Raw genomic sequence first — 19135 nt, 5'->3', positions numbered from 1 at the left:
AGTTTAATTAGCTCTCGTTTCATTTCACAGCATAAATCAAAGGGCCTGATGGCATCTTACCTTAGAGTTAGCACAATGAACTGTCTTGATGAGCCTTTCAAAGTAGATTTTGTAATTTTGGAGGAAAATTCTTTGTATTTTAATTGTTCCTTGCTCCCTTTCTTTTCACCCACTACACTGCAGACTTCTCCCATCACACCACGAACTGCCATCATCAGAAGTTCTCTGACGACTCCACCATCGTTGGCCTCATCTCGGACAGAGATGAGGAGGATTACAGAGAACTCATCTGGGATTTTGTAGACTGGTGCCTGATAAACTGCTTCCAGATCAATGCGGTGAAAACCAAGGAACTGGTGGTGGATTTTTGCAGGAACAGACACATTTCTCTTTCACCAGTGAACATCCAGAGAACAGACATTGAGATTGTGGACTCTGACATGTACCTTGGTGTTCACTGAGAAAATAAACTGGACTGGACTGTTAATACCAACAGATTCTTTAAGAAGGGTCAGAACAGACTTCACCTGATCAGGAAACTGAGGTCCAGGTGAGTGCAGTGCTGGGAGCACGTCTGAGGACCTCCTATGAGTCTGTGGTGGCATCAGCCATGCTGTATGGAGTGGTCTTCTGGAGCAGCAGCATCATTGCTGCAGAAAGCAAGAGTGTAAACAAACTGGTTAAAAAAAAGTCAGCTCCGTTCTGGGCTGCCCCCTCGATCCTGTGGAGGTGGTGGGAGACAGGAGGATGATGACAAAGCTTTTGCCTATAATGGAGGACACCTCCAACCCCCTTCAGGAAAAAGTAACATCACTGAGCAGCTCCTTCAGGACAGACTGCTTCACCCACGGTGTCTAAAGGAGAGATACCCCAGGTCCTTTCTGCTGCAGTCAAATTGTCCAATCAAGCCTGCTCCCAGTACTTCAGTTCACCCACTAACTAACTGTAATAAATCTAAATATAGACACTATGCAATTTCACATCAGCTCTTTTTCTGTAAACATTTATATTTTCTCCATAAGGAGAAAGTACCTATTTATATCTGTGCACTGTGTGCATTGTATGCTGCTCTTTTGCTTTGTCCTCTTTCTGCTGCTGTAACACCGAAAATTTCCCTGCTGCAGGAATGAGGTTTAATCTATCTATCTATCTATCTATCTATCTATCTATCTATCTATCTATCTAATCAGCATATTCAGACACACAATCAGAATTGCTTTTGACGTACGAGGAATGTGGCTTGGTGTTTAAGTGCAAAACGCTGAACAGCAACATATAGATTTTAGATAGTATGTTCCACATTTACAAGTTCTCTTGCTCCCACTGCTCTCTTTACCCCCATCTTTCACCTCCCTTTCCTTCTGTCACAAATGTGCACAGTTTGTAAGTGCACAGGACACATTGGAATAGTGTGTGGATCGGTTAAAGTCACTTTGCTTCCCATTCACAGAGCTAGGGCTGGGTAAACGCAGGATTTTTTTCCTGCACACATACAGAAAATACATTTAATGGATCACAAGAAGACATTCACTGAATCTGACAAAAACTGTAATTGCTGATCTTTAAATTCACATAAAGTTAGTCAACAGTCACTTAAACTGGCAATTCTTTTGCAGATTTTTCTGGAAATTTGGAAGATTGTGCAAAATGCAGATGGTAATCTGATTATTTTTGTTTTGCCATCAGTTAGTAAATGTATAGACATTGTTTGCGAGAACTCCAAAAAATGTTGCAACAACCTTTAAAAGCCAGATTTGTTCATATGCAAAAGAAAAGAACAAATTCTTTAACCTGCATTGAGGGTTATGCAGTGGTTATGGTTTTAAAAAAAATGTCAGCTTTCAGTTTGAAACAAGAAACAAACAGCAGTTCTTTGTTGTCAAATAAACATGCTGTGAAGGTTATTGAACAGCCATGGATAAAAGCAACACTGACAAACATACGGAGATCTCCAATGTTAAAGTCTAATATTTAGTTGACCCATCGAAACACCCCCAACTTCCTTCTTAGTACTCTGCCAAGGAATGACAATCAGTGTACATTCGTCCGTCTGTCTGTCCATCTCTTTGTCTGTTCACAACATTACTCAAAAACAGACCAACGGATTTGGATGAAATTTTCAGGGAAGGTCAGAAATGACACAAGGACCGAGTGATTACATTTTTTTCAGTGATGCAGATTATAGTCTGGAACCACGGATTCGCTAAAGATTTCTGTATCATTGCGAGATAGCGCCTGATGATCACATGATTGTGATCCTGCTACAAATCACCTGCTACGGACTTATCAGGACTTATCCATCAGTAACGATACAAGGAACATTTGATTACATCATGGGGGTGTTTCCGAGTACTCTCAATTTCCGCCGCCCGCCACATATTGAAGTCATGCTATTTGTTATCTATTCATTACATACAGATGAATAACACACAACTGTGCTCAGCACAAGGACATTTTGTTTGTGGGTACATCTATATTAAATTGCCACATTCTATATTGGCGGAATACTGCGCTCTCTGAGTACTTTTCTAGTGTTGACCTTGTATTTGAATAACCGCATCGCATCACTTTTTCCCTTGCTCCTATCATAAGTACTACATCCTCTAGGGTGGTGCTGTCACAATATAATGTAACTACAGGTAGTAATAAGCAGGCTGTACAAATGATCTATCGGGTCAGTTTTTATGGGAGGATGGAAACCTGTACGGTCAACCAGCACTGGTCAACCAATAGAGTGTAGGCTGTGCGTGCAAAGTCTGCCAGGACATAACAATCAAACACTAGGTGTATCATGCAGCCAATGGACAAGTGTTACAGTGAGCATTGCACTAAAAGTAACATGCTATTTCTCAGTGTAACTGCTGAAATGAATGAATTGAAGGAAAAGCTATGCGTAATTTAAAGCTGAAACTAGCTAATAAGTCTTATGGCAAACACTGAGACAACATTACTCAAAATGTGACAATCAGGGAGAAAACACTGAGCCCGTTCTTTTGGTCAACGATTTTCTTAACTGGGTTAAAGGCCAAGAGGTTACGAAATACAAGACGACCTGCCTGCTGCTGTCAGAAATAACCGACTTCTGCCTTTCAGGTTGGATCTGTGGGAAGTCTAAAGTAAATCTAATCTAAAACACTCACAAATTGGTTCTCAAGTCTGCATTTTTCACTAAAGTTTGACTCAAACTTCCTGACTCAAGACTCTGGCAGTTAATTTCTAGATTTTATAACATACTGTCAATTTATGTAAAACAGCAGAATAAATTCCTGTACCATGACACATAAATTCTTAACAGACATAGTCAAATCCTGTTTGACATTTTATAAGACAAGATGTGTAGTGGGAGCAGGGAGCAGCTCTTGGGATGGGTTCAAATTACAATGAGAAAACATCTGTGGTTTATGGCAGTCTGGAGTGGTGCGATGCTTTGCCACACCCTGGCCTAAGTGGTTCCAAAATGTATTTAGTGTAGATTATGAAGTAGAGCAAACATCAACTAAAGTTCCCTTTTCTCATTTTCCATTATCTTTCATTTGATTCATTTTCACCTCCAGGCTTACACTGTTAATTTACAAATAAACCAGGACATTTTTTGAACAAAAATTACACACAGGTTTGTTATTCCACCAGCACAAAAGCCAAAGGGTGCAGTCAAAACAAACTTGATTCCAGGCCCAGTTTGTGTAGCTCAGTATAATTTGACTTGTTTGCACCTTTGAATCAGCCAGAAACACAAAGAAATGCAAACATTCACAAACCTTTGCATTTTGAGGTTAGATTGTTGGACCTGCATTTAATGACAGACATACATTACCACCATTGCCAAAATTCAGGAAAGCTGAATGTTATTGTTTTGATCTGGCTTAAGAAATGAATGGAGAAATTGTAACACAGCAGATGTCGATGTGATGGGCAACTGGTCTGAATAATGTGGCTGTGAGGCGACACTTTCAGATGTTCACTCAGGAATATTATGAGAGATTTTCAACGCTGCACAGTGGATTGGTGGTTAGCACTTTCGCCTTGTAGCTAGAAGATCCCTGGTTTGCATTGCGGCCTTCCTGGGTTCTTTCTGCGTGGAGTTTTCAGGCTCTTCCTGTGCACACATGGGTTTTCTTCGGGTACTCCAGCTTCCTCCCACAGTCCAAAAATATGCTGAGGTTAATTGGTAACTCTAAAATTGTCCGTAGGTGTGCTTGGTTGTCTCTATATGTGAGGGAAAAGGAGGGAGAGATAATGATAGCAGAAATAAACAGACAGAGTCTAAACTCTGGACAGGTCAGTGGGGCCAGTCACCACAGATCAGATCCATGCAGCTCCTGCAGAGAAGTACAGAAAGAGAGAGGACAAGCACACACTATAGTGGGCAGAAGACACAAAGCTAATTAAAATCAGCTAACAACACGCAGTAGTGCTTATAAATGCACTGAGGAAGTGACGAGACTGACAGAAAACTGAAGTGCAAGTATGAAAACACTATATGAACATGTTAGCCAAAGTAAAGCACATACAGTATTGTTCCAAGAGTTTGGACACACTTTCTCATTCATTTGAATGCTATTAATTCATTTGAATGAGAAAGTGTGTCCAAATTTTTTGATTGGTAGTATAGATATAACTATAAAGACACAAGACTAGAAGAGAAAACTGACTGAAATCATGCAACCAATCAACAAAAATGATAAATAATAAACCAGAAGAGGACATGGTCAGGCAGCTCCCTGGACCACTAGCTATTTGTTTTAGCCATCAGAATATATCGAACGTTCACAGTCCAACAGTCCAACACAGTCTGGATTGCAGCAGCTGGGCTTGATGAAGTTCAAGGGGTGTATGCTTGCTTCTGGGTTGGGCAGTAAACACTTATGATTCCAAGTTTCTATCTCTCCGGGCAGACTTTGGTAACAAATGGCGTCCCCTGCATGTAATATGGCAGCATCCATTTCTGTTCTATATTTTGTGACACATTTTCTGTCTGACTAAACATAGTTTTTTCTTTCTTATGTGGCTTACTTGCGCCAGTTAATTGCCAGACGGACTGAAGCTGTTAATATATTTTTATGGCATCTTATTGAAGTGGGCTGCACAGTGGAGTAGTGGTTAGCACTTTCGCCTTGCAGCAATAAGATCCTGGGATCTTTCTGCATGGAGTTTGCATGTTCTCCCTGTGCATGCATGGGTTTTCTCCATTTACTCTGGCTTCCTCCCACAGTCCAAAAATATGCTGAGGTTAATTGATAACTCTAAATTGCCCGTAGGTGTGAATGTGAGTGTGATTGTTTGTCTGTATATGTAGCCCTGCGACAGACTGGCGACCTGTCCAGGGTTTTCCCCTACCTTCGCCCGAGTCAGGTGGGATAGGCTCCAGCACCCCCCATGACCCTAATGAGGATAAAGTGGTGTATGGAGAATGTATGAATGTTATTGAAGTTTATACTAAGCTAGGATAATTAGCTCCTGACCCCAGCACTTCCAGGTAAGAAGTATATATTATCACTCCAAAAAATGAAAATAAGAGTTATTTTCCATAAATATGAACAGTTGTGTTCCTGTTATAGTGTTATGATGGTGGCTCTGGACTCTGAGGCCAACTTGTTTTTCTATAACAAACCAAATAAAACATAAATGCCTTTGTCATGGTAAATAGCTTTGGTTTTATTTTATTTGATTACATCAATGTTTAAGTTGAGATTTAAAAGAAGTGTTTTAACTGCAACTGTGGAAAGGCAATACTGCTGTTAAAACAATTTTATTTGTTCAAAGTGTTTGTAAACCAATTGTAATTGCATTTTTGTTTATATAGAAGTACTTTTAAAAAAATGAAAATGCAGAATACACTACTTTTAAATTTTCCACATAACAAAATTTTTAATTGCGATTTTAAATCGTTGCCCTGCACTAGTTGCTGTTATTGTTTATTTGTCTTCACAGGGGTCATGTAAGTTTGCATTAACCAGTTATACTGTTGGGATTTTAAATTAGTTTTAGCTGTTTGTGTCTGGGCCTCCTTCCAGGCTGTATTCCAATTGTCATTTGAAATGTAATTTGTGTTTAATTTTACTGTGCAAAGTGAGCTGAAGCCTAATAAAATGAGCAGGATCCAGGTTAATCTGAGTTACCTGATGTGGACTTTTGTTAAAAACCTGCCATTACACAAGGCTCTCTCATCCCCTTCCACATTTCTGTTTTATTAATTCTCTTCAGTACAGGAAGCAACCTCCGAGCAGAAACCTACACTTTTAAAAACGTCGAGTTCCAATGAAGATTTGGCTCATGCAATAAAATATTCCTGCTTGGTTTTTCTGGTGAATTAGCCCTTTTAATGACGCTGCTCACCTACCTGCTTGTAAATTCACCACCAAATAATTCAGTCTGATACTATTTTGCAGGACCACTGTTGCTGACAATTGGTTAAAAAAATGCAAACAATCCAGAGTTTTCTCCCACTTTAGAAGATAGATTTGCCCACAGCACTGTGGGACTGTCTAGGTGAGAAGAGGTCCAGGTAGAAATTGTACCTGGACCCTAAATCAGTTTGCTGCTACACAATTGCAGCTCTCATATCGCCTGAGTGCTATTCTGACACTGAAATGGTGCCACATTCAAGTTGAAAGTGAATTCTTTGAATTTCCTTCCCGTTGAGTGTTCTGCTCACAAATGCATGGAATGAGAGTAATGTCAGCTGCCTGTGGAGAAGAAGTTGCTGTGTATGGCAGTAGGTAGTCCACTCCCCGGGAGGAGTGAAAGTGTTTCACAGACTGCTGGATGTGACCTCCTTTCTCAGCTTTACGGTTGTTCCTTAATGCACTCGACAGCGCTGGAAAAGCTCCGGCTTTACATTACACTGTTTTTAGATTAAACGAAATGCATGTGAACTTGTCAGCATATCACTGTTGTAAAGGAGTTTTAAAAGCTTGGCGTTTGTTTAATCACTTCCTCTTATTGTCTGTCTGGTTGAAGGAAGGAATGGATGGGGAGTGATTGCATTTCCTTTCAACAAACTGTCACCTTGTGGGTTTCTGTTGAGCAGACAGGTTCTCAGCAGGCCAATAGGCAGCTACCGCTATCTTTTGTATATTCCAAAAACTGAATGGCTGTAGTTGTGGTGGTGGTAGCTGGAGGGATGGCAGGAAGGAGGTTTGTAACCCGAGGAGCGGTGCATCCCTAGGGTGTTAAGTTTAGAAAGAGGGCAAGCGGCAGGAGAGGTGGAGTTTGAGAAGAGAGTATGAGATGCAAAAAGAGATAGCACAACTGAGGGAGAGCCAGGGGAAATGATCTGATTGGATTTTAATGGCAAGAAACAAGAAACAAAAACCAGCTGCTCAACACAACTTAGGCTAGACTTTGAAGGCTGGTTCTGAGTCAATGATTACTGCTTTGGCTCTGATAAACACTTCACACACACGTTTGTACCCGCTCTCATGTCACACTCCCTTGTGCACGTCTTGCACGAACTAACTAATATAGCATGTCTAAACTGATCAAAATCTTTCCAAAGCCTTACCCCACTCTATGTAAAATAACCTGATTGTAACGCAGCAATAGGTCACATGATTCCAGCACTTTATTCAATGATAATTTACACATATTGATTACAAATTACATGCTGTCAAGTGTCAGCCTTTAGCAGGCCCATTTAGCATGCAGTAGTCTGTCGCTTGTTCTCTGCACGTCCGCGGAGTAATGCTACACTCACAATAGCACGTGTGCACCCAGTCCATGAATCATTAACCATCTGCTGGTTTGGTGGAAAGGGAGAAGCAGGGCGGGAGGGATGACAGAGAGAAAGAGAGAGCACAGAACAAAGTCTGCTTTTTTATGGCATCTCAAAGACTCAAAACAAAGGATCTGTTTAGTTGCCTGCAGCATGACGGGAAGATTGGGATGGAGATTGAGGGAGAGAACAAAGAAGCCCAGTAATCAGCAATGGTGGTTAGTTGAGACTGATATTAATTTGTTACTTTTTTATATATTTTAAGTTATGATACACAGTTGTAAATATTGGTCGTGTAAATTAACAGGGAAATTGCTAAGTCAGAATTTACCTGCAGTGACTTCAAATACAAAACAAAACTAATAAAATGACTGTTATGGTTAATTATTGAATTTGCAGTTGGAAATACCAAAGACATATTTGTAATAAATTGAAGACAGTGACTCCATTACAAAGATTACAAGCAAGCACAAATAACATTGTTTTGTTAGCAGCATGACTCTAAAGATGACAGTACCACATTGATGTATGTCAACACAACGCAACACACAACAATTTTGAACAATTATGTTTCCCAGATGATGAATCTCACTGACCTTGGTGACTGAGTGAGGTTTTGTCTAGAATTCATCCACTTTGTTCAATACTTTGGTTTATGACCATGTAGGGGCAAAAGTGATGGTATTCCCATTAGCCTCAGTGGTACTTTTTGCGTTAGAACTAGCTTTAGAACTAGCCAACTATAAACCTGCTAGGAAAAAGCTTATTCCAGTAGCAAATCAAGAGAGAAGTAGGATCATTTTCTCCTAGACTTTTAGAAAATTTGACTTATTCTTGAAGTCAGAGGTGTGTCCTCTGCTGATTGTTAGAAAGAATACACGTTTAAGTCACTTCTTCATTGACTTTGTCCATCTTTTACACAGTCTACAGTTGTAAAGGCTGCTGTCGAGTACAGCCTCAGTGATCCGCAAGCCTGTTTTATTTTTATGAAACAGCCAGCTTAAATATTTGTTATTTTTGTATTAGTGTTGCCTGAAAAAACATGCTACTGGATTATCTATGTATTTCTTTTAAAATAGATGTTGGGTTTTGAATGACATCTGCTGATCAGTTTGAGTTAAGACTTTACTCTCCATTGTGATGAACATCAACCTGTCAGCTGGCCATGATTTCATTATCCATCTATCCCATTAGATTAATTATAACCCAAATGACCACCAAATGATAAATAAAACAGTCAGTGCTGTGTGTAATGGACTGGCGACGTGTACAGGATGTACCCTGCTCAGCTGGGATAAATTTCAGCCCACAACCCTCTACAAGATAAAGCAGGTACTATCTAATGGGCAGATCTGTTTCTGTTAAATACACATTATCACATAATATACTGATGAGCCAAAGATTGATGACCACTGGCAGATAAAGTGACATTGGTTATCTGGTGATCATGCCACAGGTCAAAGTTTGGGATATATCAGATAGTTATGGAAGAGTCTGTTCTCGTAGTCAGTGTCTTGAATGAGGAAGAAATTGGCAGGTATTAGTGGGCAATTTTGATAAGTTCTTATGGCTTATGGGACGTTCATGGTTTGTTCAAGCAGGGACAAACCATGAACTTCCAGAAAGGTGCTGGGGATTGTACTAAAACCGTCTCATCTGGTATCTCACAACTTGCATTCTTAAAGGATCTGTTGGTAACTCATTAGTCTTTAAGAGCCCAGCAGCCCACCAATACTTTAGATCACTGGAATAGCACATATGTCTGCTAAATATTAGTCTGACTCACCAGATGTAGGATGCAGGAATAGGCCTGCCATCGACTGCTTATTCAAGGCAGCTCTGAGCTCTGTCCTCTCTTTCTGGCATCTGTGTGTTAAGTCCCATTCACTCTGGGCAAAACCACCTCCAGCCAGCAACATACAACACTGCAAATTTTCAAGGGAAGAGGGATTGTGCAGTATGGCAGCCCTGCTGGTTGTTTTTTGTGTGTGCGTGCGTGTGTGCGTGTGTGCGTGCGTGCGTGCGTGTGTGAGTGTGTGTGTATTTTTTCATTGGATTATCCAGTTTTATGACAGTGCTTGTCTTTCTGCTAGCAAATGTGTTCTTCCTTGGTTTAGGGGACAGACAGATGTGTCCACTTAGAGTAACAACTGGAGGTAAATGAAGGTGGTTAGGCACAAGTTATAGAGGAGAAATGCAACTTCTCAGCAAGTAGCATGTTTTAAATAACTGATTACATTTCTTAGTGAGTTTCCAAACACTATCAGTTACTTACTTCACATTAGTCATAACCTGAACCTGAACCCTTAGTGAGCTCAGTCTGTTATTGACTCACACTGCCTTATTGAGTCTTGTTTCAAGCTGGATAAATATGAACATGGTGTAGACAGTTCATAATTTAGTAACTAGCTGTAAGAAGCAGTTACTGCAACATTAATTATTTAGAGAAAAATAAATAGTAGTTTTGGCATACGAGATTGTTTTCACACCCTGTGTTGATACCTAATAAACTCTCCTTCATCATATACCACAGTTTGTCATAGACTGCAGTGGAAAATGACTCATTTTAAAAGAAAATGCCGTGGGGGTTGTATTCACTTCTCTTCACTTCAAAAAATCAACAAGATATGTAATGTTTAAGTGCCTCGGCTTTATCTCACAACTGTATAAGATGGCTGATTTAACAATGGTGCTTTCAACCACAGCTGAGAGAAACTTCAAAGCAAGATGCTACTGATGTAGTTAGTGCCAGCGATGATTCATTACACTCAGGGTTGAGGACTCATTCATGTACTGAACCCCTCTAATTGCAATTCACTGGGTTGGTTGAATGTGTGACACTGTGAGGCCACAACATCTCGGGATTCTCATAATGCTAAAAGCACAGCTTTCTAAATTAGTAGGTATAAATATGTGTCATTGAGTGCTGACTCAGTCGGGGTGAGAGAGGGAGATGACTGACATCCATGACAAATGCTATAATTCACAGATACCATATTACCCTTTATTGTGGCTTTTTCTTAAGCATACTGTATGAGCCACAGGAAAACACCATTCAGTTCTGCCAAACAGCACTGACATGTTCACATTAAATGAATGCATAGCAGTAAAAATCTGGTATTGATTTCATAATGGAGCATCATGACAGCAATTACAATGGGAAATGAAAAGCCACCAGTCACATCATTAAAATCAGGAACCTGTTGGTTGGTGTTTGAACACCTCTCTGACAGCATCAACAAAACTGAAAGCAGTTTTTTTGCAGATTATTGCAGGGTTGTTATTTTGGATTGCACTGGGTCGCACAAGTGTGTCTAATAAAACGTATGTGATTACTGGATTCAATATCTTTAGGTTAACAGAGACGAGAAAGCCAAAACAAACAGGGCTTGAACTGCTGAGCCAAAACATTGTGACCAGCTCTGTCTTACATTGTTGTTCTTTTGCATTATACCAAAACCACAGAGACATGGGACCTGCACGATCTCTGAACATCAATGTCAAGATGTTGGCAGCAGATCCTTACCACCTTGATTCAGGGATAGACCAGTGTCGACAGGTACTCATCACTGCTTGCCGCTTCTAAAATGCTACAACTAGTACTTGTCAAATAGCTGAGATCTTTCCACCTGCCTATTTCTCCAGCATGATGACTGTAAGAAGAGGCTGTTCACCCACTGTCTAATATATTTCAGACTTGAAACATGCCCTAAAGTTAGGTGATCATCACACTTTTTATGCAATAAATGTGGGCAGATGAGTATGTATGAAGGTGTGCATATGTGCACCATCTAAAAGGAAAGTCGCACATTCTAATAATTTGTTGGACCACCTAGAGCTTTGAGTATGTGCACATTGCACAGTGAACTGCGGCATTGTTTCGATAAGCTTCTGCGATGGCACAACATTTATTTCTGTCCAGATGTCCAGAGTTGCGTTAATTTTTTTGCCAAGATGTTGTGTTGATGATGAGAGAGTCAGACCACTCATGCACATGCCAAAGATTCTCAGGGGGGCTGAGGTCTGGACTCTGTGGAGGCCAATCCATTTGTGAAAATGATGTCTCACGCTCCCTGAACCACTCATTCTCAATGAGCTCAATGGATCAGCTAGGGTTAAATAAGTTGTTGCTGCTGAAACATATTTATCATTTGGACAGGCAGTGTATATTTATGTGTCTATTTAGGTGTGAATATATGAATATATACATATGTAGTCTGACATGTATATATTGTAAGTATTTTTTACACTCTATTTTGAATAACTTTTGGTTTTTTTTTCTTACCAGTTCAATGACAAGTTTTTGCAAGCAATGTTTGTCCACAGCACAAAAGCTCATTAGTTTCACAATAAATTTGTCAAACTGTGATAAGTTTATTCTTTTCTACTGACATGTCCACAGCATGTGACTTGCAAGTGTCATGTCATACGGCCTATATATGAAGAGTAACAGAATCCACACAGTAAGGCTAGAGGGATGAGGGAGGTATAAGTCATGCAACTTTCACCAAGCGACTTGGGTTTGAGTGGCATGTTTCCTTTCAGGTTCTGTTTCTGTTTTTTTTTTTTTTTTTGTTTATACTACAAAAATAGTCAGTTCAGTTGAGGAACCAAAACTACTTAGCTAAGCTTTGGAAAATACCACAATTTGGATTAAGATACACTCATTCAAATGCATTGCAGTCTCTGCTTTGTGTAACTTTCAGTCCCTGTTTGCTATGCAGTAGTAATACCTGGTTAAATTTAAGCACCAAAATGGATAAGCGTTAGGAAAAGGTAAAATATTTTCAGTAAATTACACCTGTGCAAACACTAACCACAACACTCTTGTTTTTCCATATTTCTATTGTAGTTTTACGGCTTTTTCTGTGACATTTTGCACTGTGGACCAACAGTGCTATCACATGTTTTTGTTTGGTAGGGTTTTGGCTTATTGTATATTTCGAGTTAAAATCTCGCTGCCTCGTAAACATGAACTTGACATAAAGGAACATATGCCCAAAGTCTGAAAGTTCATTGAGTGGACATTTATACTCCTCTTCAGAGCAGTGAGTCAGGGATCACATACCCATCTAAGAACCATGACAAACCAACCTTTTCAACAACAAAGTCAAACTAGGGAGCTTGTGTACGAAGTTTTTACTGCAGCTAGCTGTGACATACAGCCAACTGATGACTACTTTATGTCCTTTGAAGACCATTCTTCAATTTCAACTATCTGGTCAGCTGGGTTGAATCATACAATTTTCAATAAAACCTGCTCAGCTGTATGTGATCTGCTAAACACAAATGAAGCTGCATAGTTTGCAGTCAGACTTAATATAGGAATGGATGGTATATAATGCATTCAGTTAACTGACAGTCTTTTCTGTCAAGTAAATCATGTTTAGATTCACAAGTAGTGACTTTATCATCTTGGGTGTGGTATCAAAAACTAAGTATAAATGCATCTGAGAGGGACTCACTGGTTTACTGTACAGAAGGTCCACTGAGCTGTTGTAGCCACTGAATGATCTGTGTGGGTGGGGGGTGCTGCTCTGTAGGGTGAGGATGCAGCGTGAATCAAACATAGATGAGACTGAAGATGTGCTGATCAGAAGCTGTGGAATGTCAAGGAAATTTGTTTGGTGCAAGAAAAAAACACACACTTCTTTGGCTCGTACCATTTCAACCACATCGAAATGGAAGAGCACCTCAACAAACTTGAGCGCATCACAGCTCATTTAAGGACAAAGTTACCGGCGTATGAAATGTTTGTTGTGTGGGTTAGCTAGCTATAGAGACCAGGGAGGATCTAACAGGCAATGATCCTGTGTAAGTTTCTTTACTTCAGACAGGTGAGCTGTCGCACACAGTGACAGTTTTTCAGGTAAATCACTTATTGTACAGCAGTCCTCCTCACGTCGAGCCCTGAGTTTCCCCACAAATGTCAGCATATTAATTTATTGTTTGTAAATGACTAATCAGTTTACCAGCATCTACTGAAGTGCGTATGTGTAGACCAGACAATTTCACCGACACACTGCAGGGTTACCTAGGCAACAAGAGCCTGGAAACTGTCGATAGCAAATCAATGGGCAACGAGCAAATTGCTTCGCATGTGAACAGGGCTGTAGAATATATACTAGATGTACTTCATAAATATTCATCTGTCTTTTTTTAAAGAAATTGATAATTGATAGGTAGCCAATTATATTAATAGCTAACTGTTAATAGCTAATATTCAATGGTGCTGCCGCAGCTTAGGTGGTAGAGCAGGTTGTCCACTAATTGAATTATTAAATTGTTTGCTTTGTACCAAACCGTTGTAGTGAAGAGGGAACTGAGCTGTAAGGTGAAACTCTCGACCTACCAGTTCATCTACATTCCAACCCTCACCTATGGTCGTGAGCTCTGGGTAGTGACCGAAAGAATTAGATTGTAGGTACAAGTGGCCAAAATGAACATTCTCTGCAGGATAACTGGGCTCAGCCTTAGAGATAAGGTGAGTATGGCGTCAAATTTGGGTCAAAAGTCGCGCGCGAAACACGTACCCCGCGCGAGCGGATAAAAGTCTCCACGGGTGCAAAAAACACTGCGCTCGCGTGGCAATGTCTCTGCGCGCGAGGAGCCTCTTATGCGCGTGGAGACACTGCTGCTCGTCCGTGTATGGTGCCATAATTATCCGTGGAGCTCTGATTTACGCGCGTGGGGAGAAGACTTTTGACCCTTTGTGGGCGGATACCAGTGCTCGCCACAATCTCCCTATGATTGGCTGTCTGCGACAGCAAGAACTCACCCCCCAGGTGGGCACAGTCGGCTGGAGCCCCTTTGATGTTGCTGCCGCTGTTCTGCAGCTCCGCTGAACACACACAGAACCGAGCCCGGATCTCCAACTGCCGGTGGGTGAGTGTCTCCACGTATTTCTGGCTCTAAACGGGGGGGGCTGTCAGCCTTTAGTACAGCGATTAGACGTTAGTTAGCTCCATTGCTAACGGCAGTTACCCAGGTGGACTGACCGGAATCGGCCCAGAAGCCCAGCGTGTCTACTCCAGTGATTCTGACAGGGAGTTTAAGAGTGATTCTATAATTAGGGGTACATTTCAAGTCCATGGGGTGTAGACAAGCTGGGCTTCTGGGCCGATTCTGGCCAGTCCACCTGGGTAACTGCTGTTAGCAATGGAGCTAACTTCGCTGTACTAAAGGCTGACAGCCCCGGAATGGAGCACTGAGACCTCCCGTTAAGGGGCAGAAATACGTGGAGACACTCACCTACCGGCAGTTGGAGATCCGGGCTCGGTTCTGTGTGTGTTCGGCGGAGCTGCAGAACAGTGGCAGCAGCATCAAAGGGGCTCCAGCTGACTGTGTCATTTCCTCTCTTGTATACAGTGGCATCCCACGTGGGGGGGTGAGTTCTTGCTGTCGCAGACAGCCAATCATAGGGAGGTTGTGGCGAGCACTGGTATCCGCCCACAAAGGGTCAAAAGTCTTCTCCCCACGCGTGTAAATCAGAGCTCCACGGATAATTATGGCACCATACACGGACGAGTCTGAAGTCTGGGAACGCCTCGGGATCCCCCAGGAAGAACTGGAAATCGTTGCTGGGGGCAGGGACGTCAGGAATGACCTGCTTCGTCTGCTGTCTCCATGACCCGACCCTGGATTAGAGGAAGAAGATGGATGGATGGATGGATGGATGGATGGATGGATGGATGCCTGTGTGTCTAAGTGTCCTTGGGCAAGATGCTCAAACCCAAGTTGCTCCAAATGGTCGACAAGCACTTTGCATGGCAGATCGGCCACTATTGCTGTGTGTGTGAAAGCGTGAATGAAGAACACATTGTAAACCAGTTTGTAGAACTGAGTGAAGGTTAGAAGGTGCTCCTGTTAGTGTGGGCCATTAAATGTGCTAAAGTTATTCTGCTTGTGTTGGCCGTTACTAAACAGCCTCACTAGCATTACCTCTGTCATTTTGATTGGAATATATTGCTCAGAGACAAACGCATGCAGTCAGAACATTGATGTACAAGCATCACAGAGAACACAAGACAGTTTGTGTAGCAAAATCACAACACACATATCCCATTCACTTTGCCCTACAGTTTCACATCCATTCAGCCATGTCAATGAAAATAAAACTTTACCTTGTAAAAAAACAGACAGCTAACTGCATAAGTTAATGATTCTCACCAATAATGAATCTGTTTTATTTTTGTTTTGTTGTTTTGTGTTTTTTTTGCTCATAAGACATTAATAGGAGCTGAAGTTGCTTGAAGGATTTTTTTTTTTTTGCCAGAATCTATTAAAATATTTGCAGCAACAGAAAGCAGCAGGATCATATGTGCATCTCCAAAGAGTCCTGAGCTCCATCACAACTGTTGGTTTCGTTTATTTAAATGTTGGTAAAGTAGCAGTTAGATTATCATCACACATGCCCAAAATTTTCGATATTTAGGAAATCATAAATAAACTAGGCTATTAGTTATCTGGACAGTTGAAGCAGCAATGTTACGGATCCCATATCTGAACAGGGCTTGTGAATGAAAGATTCTTAAATTTCATCTGCATTCATCCCACTTTCTCATCCAATCAGTGGTAAGTAGCTTTAGATGACTTTACCGCTTATTAATTTGCTATACCATACTAAGCTATAACAGACTGTTGAAAAGTACAAATAAAAATCCAGTGAGTGGACCACATTGAGAGTGTTTTAAATGTGTATTCATTTATAATTGTTTATAACTTTTCATGTAGCCTTTTCATGACTACTTAAAATTACATAAAGAGTGTATTTTGCCTTTTATAGTCTATGGATATAATTAAACAGTTGTGATTTTTCCCAGCAGCCTTGCATTTAGTACACACTGCAAAATAAAAGCGTTACAAAAATAAAAGCCTCTGAAAATTCATTAACAAAAAAAGCACGGCACTCTTGGTGGGCCTGTTTTGTTTGCCTCAGTGTGTCATTGTGCGCAAGATAATGCTCTCAAAGTGTATGTGTGTGGCAGCAAACAGCAGTGTGCAGCAATAATGGCAGGGGGGCAAGGATCGAGCATAGCTGCAAGCTGTCACACTCCTGACTTAAAGAGGCAGCGCACTAAGTCTGCATACACAAATCCACAGTCAGTCAAACACCGGCTATTATACCCAAGCAGCCAGTCTGGGGGAAATGAAGCATCATTGTCATATGCAAGCGCACACAGAGAAAAAAAAACATACGCATCACAGCCTCAAGTGTTCCCTTTTGTTGCGGAGGACAACAAAAGATAGTGGGACAATGAGAGGAGGAGATGGCTGCCTCTGAGGGAGGCATGGAATGAAAGAAGTCGAGTTGGAAGGAGGGGAAATAGAACGGAGGTGGTGGTGTTGTGATGGACAGGTGAAGGCAGCTAGGGAATGGGGGACTGGATGAGCAAATGCTGATTTGTATGGCATTTACCCAGTGGCCCCATGTCAGCATGATTGTGTAGGTGGTGGTGTAGGGAATATTGGTGTGCAGCAGAAGATTAGGTTATGCATTAGGTCACTTGCGTACAAGCAGCAGACAGCTCTGCAATAACCTTGTCTTTTTATCTAGGAATGGGCATTACTGCATAAACAACATTCATAAAAAGCCAGGGACACGATCTGTGACACAAACGCCGTATTTCTCGGTTTTATCGCAAGACAAGGTCATTCGCATGTCCTTGCCCTGACCAAACCCTGCGATTTGTCCTTCACTTTTAAATCCCAGGCTCTCCGCTCGGATCGCCTCAACATTCACATCACACGAACACCTACCCGCCGTGCGCCCACAGCCGTGCACGTCCACGGACAGACACACATCCAGACACAGCTCCCCACCCACACACACCCCCAGAGCCGAGTGGAAAGGGGCTGTGGATGCCTGATACCTCTCCGTGCTCTGTTAGAGACCCAGTGGCAGGAAAGTGGCCGAATGCATGTGCAAGGATGGGGGTGGGATTAGAGCTATTTAAAGCCGTACGCGTCTGTCTCTCCAGCCTCAAGCACCGCAAACGCACCCCCCACCCCCCACCCCCCCATCCCCCTCACTTTTTACTTTTTCCACAGAAAGCATCCCATCCACCACCGTGGCTCGGTAAAGCAGGCACGCAGGCCTCTGCTCCTGGGCTCAATCCACTTATGTAACATCGTCATTGGTGGAGAAGGAGCACCATCTGGGCCTGGGGCTACTGTACTCACTGTCCTCGGTGTGTGCGTGCTTGTGTGTACGTGCCTTTGTGTAACAGGCAGGGAAAGGGTATTGCTGTTTTTCATCTGGTTTCATGTTCATTAAAGGTCCCAATCTAAACATGAATTTAGTGGTATAACATCAGTCGTGATATTTTGTGTGACTAACACAAGACCATGAAGTTGAATAGTTAATAGCTAATGAATACCTGACACCTAATTTGACTTAACAGCCCACTTTTATTATGAATGATTCAAAGCATTACAGTGTATTTGCCATTCATTCTATTTATTGTAATGCAACAGTAAATAATCTGATTGAAATCCTGAGCTCTAATTTACTTTGCAGTCATAGTAACGGTTGGTAGTGCATATCTAACCCTCCTTCATCTTTTCACTTCCTTGTTCAGGGTCATCTTTGCCTCATGTCTTTGTTTCAGCAGTATACAACCAATCATCATCAATCATGTGTCTTATTCACCGTAAAAAATGCTCGTAAATTTTACGGTCAAAAAAACGTCAAACCATGACAGCAAAAGTCTGTAAACTCTAAAACAGCTTGATCCAGTTTAAATCACTCTGAATCACTGTAAATAAGTTAATCAGGAGAAAATTTTATTTATTAGTTTTTTTCTACTGAAACAATACATTTTACTACTCTTGCACGGTCATTTAATATGTGTAAAATATTCATACTGTAATTTTTGCATTCATTTCTTGAAAAGAATGCCATTTTTCACAGTTAAATGTACGTACTGTTGTGCTGATAATGGAAACATACTGTAATATTTATAACAAGTAACGTTTTTGCATTTATTTCATGTAAAAATATAGTTTGTCCCAGTCAAATTGAAGTATTTTTGTTTTAATAACAGACATATAGTTTAATATTTATGACACCGATAACCAGAATGTTTGCATATCCAGTATGTCATTGCTAAAAATACATATATTAAGTGTTAAATACACTAACTGTTGTGCTGATAATAATACGTCACACAAACTTTATTTTATATGGTATTTTCATGTACATTTTCCAGGAAAAAAACATTTAAAAAAAATTAAAACCCTTTTTTTTTTTTTACAGTAAGCACATTTTTTACCCGTACAATCAACAGTATCAATACATTTATTTACCATAAATGAAGAAAATGTTTTACCGTAGTTTAACAGTAGCGTTCTGGCAACCACAGCTGCCGGAATTTTACCGTATAAATAATTTTATTTTTACAGTGTTCACTATGATGTGTA

At 40.9% G+C, this 19135-nt stretch overlaps 1 long non-coding RNA gene across 1 annotated transcript; it reads right to left on the bottom strand.

Annotated features, from left to right (window-relative positions):
- Window positions 1–1491: 1491 nt before the first annotated feature.
- On the bottom strand, window positions 1492–17622 carry LOC127536054 (uncharacterized). The gene is made up of 2 exons (XR_007945048.1): window positions 17474–17622; window positions 1492–4319 (listed from the first exon to the last, which is right to left on the bottom strand). It is a non-coding gene; the product is annotated as an uncharacterized LOC127536054 (long non-coding RNA).
- Window positions 17623–19135: the final 1513 nt, after the last annotated feature.

Source organism: Acanthochromis polyacanthus, chromosome 11, assembly GCF_021347895.1.
Source record: "Acanthochromis polyacanthus isolate Apoly-LR-REF ecotype Palm Island chromosome 11, KAUST_Apoly_ChrSc, whole genome shotgun sequence".
Lineage (NCBI taxonomy): Eukaryota > Metazoa > Chordata > Actinopteri > Pomacentridae > Acanthochromis > Acanthochromis polyacanthus.
This window is presented reverse-complemented; position numbering and strand designations above follow the sequence as displayed.